Genomic DNA, 7,696 nt, shown 5'->3' with positions numbered 1-7,696 from the left:
CCTGCAATAAAGCATTACACCAAAAGAACAAGAAGGAAAATCATGTGACTATGAAAAGAATTTGTCTGAGAAAATATAACACCAATTCTTCATAAAAACATTTAGCAAGCTATATGTGAAGAAGAACTTCCTCAGCCTAAGAAGGTCTACAAAATCATTACAGGTAACATTAAACTCAGTTCTTAGGAATCAAATATTTCTCATTTTGATCAGAATTAGGCAAGAATAACCTTCATTCCCACTTCTTTCCAATACTATACTAAAAGTCCTGGTGAATATAAAAAGAAAAGAAAACTAAATTTAAAGTATCCTGTTGGGAGGAAAAGTACAAGGATTTTTGTCCACAGATGACATGAATATCTGCAGAGAGCAGTGTGGAATGCCTTCAAGAGCGTCGAAGAAGTGGTTAAGAGGACAAAAACCCTCTGACTCCAGGCACATTTATTTGATTCCACAGTTCTTCCCGCACCGACATATGACTCAGAGACCTGTGCCCTACGCAAACAGGATGAGAACGCTATTTGGGTATCCCAAAGAGGAATCAAAAGAGCTATGCTAGGAGTATCACGTCTCACCCAAGTGAGAAAAGGAATCTGGAGTTCTGACCTCTGTTGACGGTCAAGAATCAGGGATGCTGTCTCGTTCGCCAAGGCATAAAAATCAGATGGACCGAACATATGATGTAATTGAGAGACGACTGCTGGACTAGAGCTGTTACTGACTGGATTCCACGGGATGTCAAAAGACTGTGTGGCTGCCCACCAATCAGATGGTCAGACTTCTTCGTCAAAACCCAAAACGAACAGTTTGAGGCTCTTCCTGTTCTTGGAGCAAGCAGATATCATTGGACTACACTAGCATGCAACAGGGGAAAATGGAGACGTTACTGGCACCCGCTGGAGCATATTGAAGATCAATGGGCTGACAACTGATACAAGTGATATCTCTCTCTCTCGCTCTCTCTCTCTCTCACACACACACACACACACCCTCTCAGAGAGCCCAGCAAGCTAAAAAGAGTATCCCACCCACACAGGCAGAGCCTGACAAGCTACCCATGGTGTACTTGATATACCAAAAACAGTAACGATAGGTCTCATTTCCCTGACCCTGAAAGAGCCTCCAATCATTGGGAAAGACGAGTAAGGAGAGGCTGCTAAAATCTCAGGGCTGAGAGGAATAGAGACATTACTGTTGCGTGCTCGAGTAAATCAACGAACAACGGGATGACAGTGATACAGTGATCTGTAGCAAAGCTAAATTGACAGGAAAACCTACTGGAACTAATAAGCAATTAATTGCAAAGACGTAAGGTTTACATATACAAAAGTTAACTCCTTTTCCCTATATTACCAATAAACAAGTGATATTTGAAATTAGCAACATCATCTCAAATGTAATATTTAGCTTTAAATCTAAATATATATGTATAAGGGCTATGTAATAAAAATCACCAAATTGATGTAAAACGTGGTATAATAAATCTATGGTGAGATATTTCATGTATATAGAAAGAGAAATTGCATAATAGGAAGGGTACTGCCTTGCATGTGGTTGGCCCAGCTTTCTGGTGGTGTGGTCTCTGAGCCAAGAGTAAATTCAGGCACCATTCAACACCCCTCAAAAATAAATAAAGAAACGATATTATCAATGTGTAAGTTTTTTTATTTTGAATTATCTCAGTTAAAATTCAATACTTTTTATTGTTGTTTTTTGGGTCACACCTGGCAATGCACAGGGGTCACTCCTGGCTCTGCACTCAGGAATTACCCCTGACAGTGCTCAGGGGACCATATGGGATGCTGGGAATCCAACCCAGGTAGGTTGCATGCAAGGCAAACGCCCTACCAGCTGTGCTATCTCTCCAGCCCCTAAAATTCAGTGTTATCTCAGTTAAAACCTCAATAAATTATTTGTGAATATCAGAAAACTCACTCAAATTTATGTGGACTGGCAGAAGACCAATTTTTTTTATAATTTATTGATTTTTTTAATTAGTGAGTCACAGTGAGGGTACAGTTACAGATTCACACATTTTCGTGCTTGTTTTACCCTCATGCAATGTTCGAGAGCCCATCCCTCCATCAGTGTCCATTCTCCACCACTTATGAACCCAGTATCCCTCCCACCCACCCCCCACTCCACCTCTGTGGCATTTTGTTCTCTGTCTCTCCTTTTGGGTGTCGTGGTTTGCAATAGGGGTATTGAGTGGCCATCATGTACAGTCTCTAGTCTACTTTCAGTGTGCATCTCCCTCCCCACTCGGGATTTCCAATCACATTTTACTTGGTGTTCCCTTCTCTATCTGGGATGACTTTCCCCCAGCGCGTGAAGCTAGCTTCCAAGCCATGGAGATAACCTCCTGGTATTGTAAACTACTATTCTTGGGTATTAGTCTCCTACTCTGCCACTTTATATTCCACAGATGAGTGCAATATTTCTATGTCAGTCCCTCTCTTTCTGGCTCATTTCATTTAGCAAGATACTTTCCATATTGATCCACTTATATGCAAAGTTCATGACTTCATTTTTTCTTTTTTTTCATTTTTCTTTTTTTTTAATTTTTAATTAATGAATCACCATGAGGGTACAGTTGCAGATTTATACATTATTGTGCTCATGTTTCCCCCATACAAAGTTTGAGAACCCATCCCTTCACCAGTGCCCATTCTCCACCACCAGTAAACCCAGCGTCCCTCCCACCCTCCCCAGTTCCGTCTCCCCCCACCCCAAACTGCTACTATGGCAGGGTATTCCCTTTTGTTCTCTCTCTCTGATTAGGTGTTGTGGTTTGCAATAAAGGTGTTGAGCGGCCATTGTGTTCAGTCTCTAGTCTACACTTGGCACACGTCACCCCTCCCCCGCATGACCTCCAACCAAATTTTACTTGGTGTTCCCTTCTCTGAGTTGCCCAGAATGAGAAACCAGCCTCCAAGCCATGGAGTCAACCTCCTAGTACTTATTTCCACTATTCTTTGGTATTAAACTCCTAGTCTATTATTCTATATTCCACAGATGAGTGCAATCTTTCTATGTCTGTCTCTCTGTTTCTGACTCATTTCACTTAGCATGGTACTTTCTATGCTGATCCACTTATATGCAAAATTCATGATCTCCTTTTTTTCTAACAGCTGCATAGTATTCCATTGTATAGATGTACCAGAGTTTCTTCAACCAGTCATCTGTTCTAGGGCACTCGGGTTTTTTCCAGATTCTGGCTATTGTAAACAGTGCTGCGATGAACATATTAGTGCAGATGTCATTTCGACTATAATTTTTTTCTCCTCTGCGATATATTCCCAACAGTGGTATTGCTGGGTCAAATGGGAGCTCAACCTCTAGTTTTTTGAGAATCGTCCATGTTGTTTTCCAAAAGGGCTGAACTAGTCAGCATTCCCACCAGCAGTGTAGAAGGGTCCCTTTCTCCCCACATCCTCTCCAACAGCGGTTGCTTTTGTTCTTTTGGATGTGTGCTAGTCTCTGTGGTGTGAGGTGGTATCTCATGGTTGTTTTGATCTGGATCTGTTTGATGATTAGTGATGTGGAGCAATTTTTCATGTGCCTTTGGGCCATTCATATCTCTTCCTTGGAAAAGTTTCTGTTCATTTCTTCGCCCCATTTTTTGATGGGGTTGGATGTTTGCTTCTTGTAGAGTTCAACCAGTGCTTTATATACCGTTGATATCAACCCCTTATCTGATGGGAATTGTGTAAATATCCTTTCCCATTCTGTAGATAGTCTTTGTATTTTGGTCACTGTATCTTTTGTGGTGCAGAAGCTTTTTAGTTTAATGTAGTCCCATTTGTTGATCTCTGTTTCTACTAGATTGCTTAGTTCTGTGTCATCTTTGAAGATACCTTTATCTTCAATTTTGTGGAGGGTTTTGCCGACCTTTTCTTCAATGTACCTTAAGGATTGTGGTCTAATGTTGAGGTCTTTAATCCATTTTTATCTGACTTTTGTGCATGGTGTCAGGTCCAGTTCTAAGCCCATTCTTTTACATGTGGTTGTCCAGTTGTGCCAGCACCATTTGTTAAAGAGGCTTTCCATGCTCTACTTCACATCTCTTGCGCCCTTATCAATGATTAGATGATTGTACATTTGAGGCTGTGTGTAGGGATATTCCATTCTGTTCCATTGGTCTTCAGCTCTGCCTTTGTTCCAGTACCATGCTGTTTTAATTGTTACCGCTTTGTAGTAGAGTTTAAGGTTGGGGAGGGTGATGCCTCCCATCGTCTTTTTCCCAAGAATTGTTTTAGCTATCCATGGGCGTTTATTGTTCCATATAAATTTCAGGATTGCTTGATCCGTTTCTTTGAAGAATGCTATGGGTATCCTTATAGGGATCGCGTTAAATCTGTATAGTGCTTTTGGGAGTATTGCCGTTTTGACAATGTTTATTCTCCTTGTCCATGAGCAGGGGATGTGTTTCCATTTCCTCATGTCCTCTTTTATTTCATGGAGTAGCGTTTTATAGTTTTCTTTGTAGAGGTCCTTTACTTCTTTAGTTAAGCTGATTCCAATGTATTTGATTTTCTGGGGCACAATTGTGAACGGGATTGCTTTTTTCATATCCCTTTCCTCTGTCTCATTGTTTGCATATAGGAAGGCCATGGTTTTTTGGGTATTGATTTTATAGCCTGCGACTTTACTCTACAGGTCAATTGTTTCTAAGAGTTTCTTACTAGAGCTTTTAGGTTTCTCTAGGTATAGTATCATAGTGTCTGCGAATAGTGAGAGCTTGATTTCTTCCTTTCCGATCTGAATCCCCTTAATATCTTTTTCTTGCCTATGGCTATTGCTAATACTTCCAGTACTATACTAAAAGAGAAGTGGTGAGAGTGGGCATCCTTGTCTTGTCCCCGATCTTAGAGGAAAGGCCCTTAGTTTTTCCCCATTGAGTATAATGCTTGCCATAGGTTCGTGGTTGATGGCTTTGACTACCTTGAGAAAAGTTCCTCCAAAACCCATTTTGGTGAGAGTTTTTATCATGAATGTATGTTGGATATTGTCAAATGCTTTCTCTGCATCTATTGAAATGATCATATGGTTTTTATCTTTACTTTTGTTGATGTGATGGATTATGTTGATTGATTTCCAAATGTTAAACCATCCTTGCATCCCCGGGATGAATCCCACTTGGTCATGGTGTATGATCTTTTTGATGAGTTGTTGGATTCTATTTGCTAATATTTTGTTGAGGATCTTCACATCGGTGTTCATCAAGGATATTGGTCTATAGTTTTCTTTGTTAGTGGTGTCTTTGTTTGCTTTTGGTATTAGGGAGATATGTGCCTCGTAGAAACTGTTTGGAAGGGTTCCTGTCTTTTCAATTTCCTGGAAAAGCTTGAGGAGAACTGGCAACAAGTCTTCTTTAAATGTTTGGAAGAATTCGCCAGTGAATCCGTCTGGACCTGGGCTTTTGTTTTTGGGGAGACTTTTGATTATGGTTTTGATTTCCTTGATATTTATGGGCCTATTCAGGTATTTCAAGTCTTCTTGGTTCAGTCTTGGGAGATTGTAGGAGTCCAGGAATTCGTCCATTTCTTTTAGGTTCTCTTGTTTTGTGGCATACAGACTTTCAAAGTAGTCTCTGATGATCCTTTGAATCTCCTTGGTTTCTGTTGCGATGTCCCCCTTTTCATTTCTGATTCGGTTTATTAGGGTTTTCTCTCTTTCGTTCTTTGTGAGTCTTGCTAGCGGTTTATCAATCTTATTTATTTTCTCAAAGAACCAGCTCTTTGTTTCATTGATCTTTCGGATTGTTTTTCAGGTTTCCATATCGTTAATTTCTGCTCTAAGTTTTATTATTTCTTTCCTTCGATCTGGTTTGGGTTCCTTTTGCTGGTCCTTTTCTAAGATCTTGAGCTCCGAAGTCAAGCTATCTATATAGGCCCTTTCTTCCTTTCTGAGGAAGGCTTGCAGAGCTATATATTTTCCCCTTAACACAGCTTTAGCTGCGTCCCATACGTTCTGGTAGCTTGTGTCTTCATTCTCATTTGTTTCGAGGTATCTCTTGATTTCCTTCGTGACCCACTCGTTGTTCAATAGTGAGTTGTTTAATTTCCAAGTGTATGATTTGGTTCTCCGCATCTGTGCATGATTAACTTCCATCTTCAGCGCATCATGGTCTGAAAAGATAGTTGATACAATTTCTATCTTCCCGATTCTATTAAGGTATAATTTGTGACCCAGAACATTAGGTGTGATAGGTCTGCTGTGAATCTTAGGGGTGCGCCTTTGTATATGATCTCCTTCTTTGATCTTGCTGCTTGCAGTATTGTGTCTCTATCCATGGCATCCATCATTCTGACTATGATATGCCTTGGAGATTTTCTATTTTGGTCCCTTTTAGCTGGCACCCTTCGGACTCCTTGGATCTGGATGCCTGCATTCTCTAGCTCTGGGAATTTTTTAGCAATGATGTCTTTAATGGTGTTTTTTTCATTGGGATTCGTTCCGTGTGGTTCCGGCACTCCCATGATTCTTATGTTGTTTCTTCTGAGGTCATCCTCTAGGACTATAATTCGCTCTAGAGCCATTTTGAGGTCTTTTGCCATTATTTGTTTTTCCCTATATGCTTTGTGCAGCTCATCTTCAAGCTCACTGATTCTGTCTTCGGCTGCAGTCATTCTACTATTGAGGGCTCCTACCGAGCTTTTTATTTAATCTACTGATTCTTTTAGTTGTGTGACTTCTGTTCGTAGCTTTGATATTTCTGCTCTCATTTCTTCCTGGATTATCTTGGTGCAGCGTTCCAATGCTGCATCCATATCCTCCCTTAATTTATTGGAGGTTTGTTCCATAGTTGCCTTGAGTTCATGAACCATCCTCACAATTTCCTCTCTGAATTCTTTATCCGAAAGGAGGTTGTATTTCTGGGACGCCGCTGCTGAGGTTAGTGAGATATTTTCTTGGATCTCTCCTGGTGATGGGGATTTTCGCTGTTTCTTCATGTTGTTATGGGCTTTACTATCCAGTGGTCTCCTTAGCTTGGGAGGGGTCTCAACTGAAGATGTGGAGCTATGCTCTTTTTACAAAGGACTTTTATGTGCAAGTTGACGTGTTCACTGACAGTTTTTGTGAAATTAGGATAGGCTAGGTTACTTGACTATTAACATATAGTGACTAAGATGACCAGGGAATTCTTCAGAGGTGTGGGTTCTATCAATTGTGGCCAAAGGAGAATGCATGGAATGGTAAAGAAATAACTGCGGCCGCATAAAGGGCCACTGCTCCAAAGAGAGGCCACGCCCACTTTGAGGCCACGCCCCCTACGGTGAGGACACGCCCATACCAGCAGAGTGGGGGGTGGTCAGGAACGGATGGCGGTGGCCCAAAGGTGCCAGGCGGGGGAGGGGGCGTCAGTGCTCGCCCCAAACCGCGGGCAGGTATTGGAGAGGGGGTTTCTCCGTGCTGGGCAGTGTCTCCAAGGGATTTCCTATTTACCTGCAGAGTGGGGGGTCATGACTTCATTTTTTCTAACAGCTGCATAGTATTCCATTGTATAAATGTACCAAAGTTTCTTTAACCAGTCATCTGTTCTTGGGCACTCGGGTTTTTTCCAGATTCTGGCTATTGTAAACAATGCCACGATGAACATATAAGTGCAAATGTCATTAAGACTGTACTTTTTTGCCTCTCCAGGATATATTCCCAGAAGTGGTATTGTTGGATCAAATGGAAGCTCAATTTC

The sequence above is a fragment of the Sorex araneus genome, chromosome X (genome assembly GCF_027595985.1).
Source record: "Sorex araneus isolate mSorAra2 chromosome X, mSorAra2.pri, whole genome shotgun sequence".
Classification (NCBI taxonomy): domain Eukaryota; kingdom Metazoa; phylum Chordata; class Mammalia; order Eulipotyphla; family Soricidae; genus Sorex; species Sorex araneus.
This window is presented reverse-complemented; position numbering follows the sequence as displayed.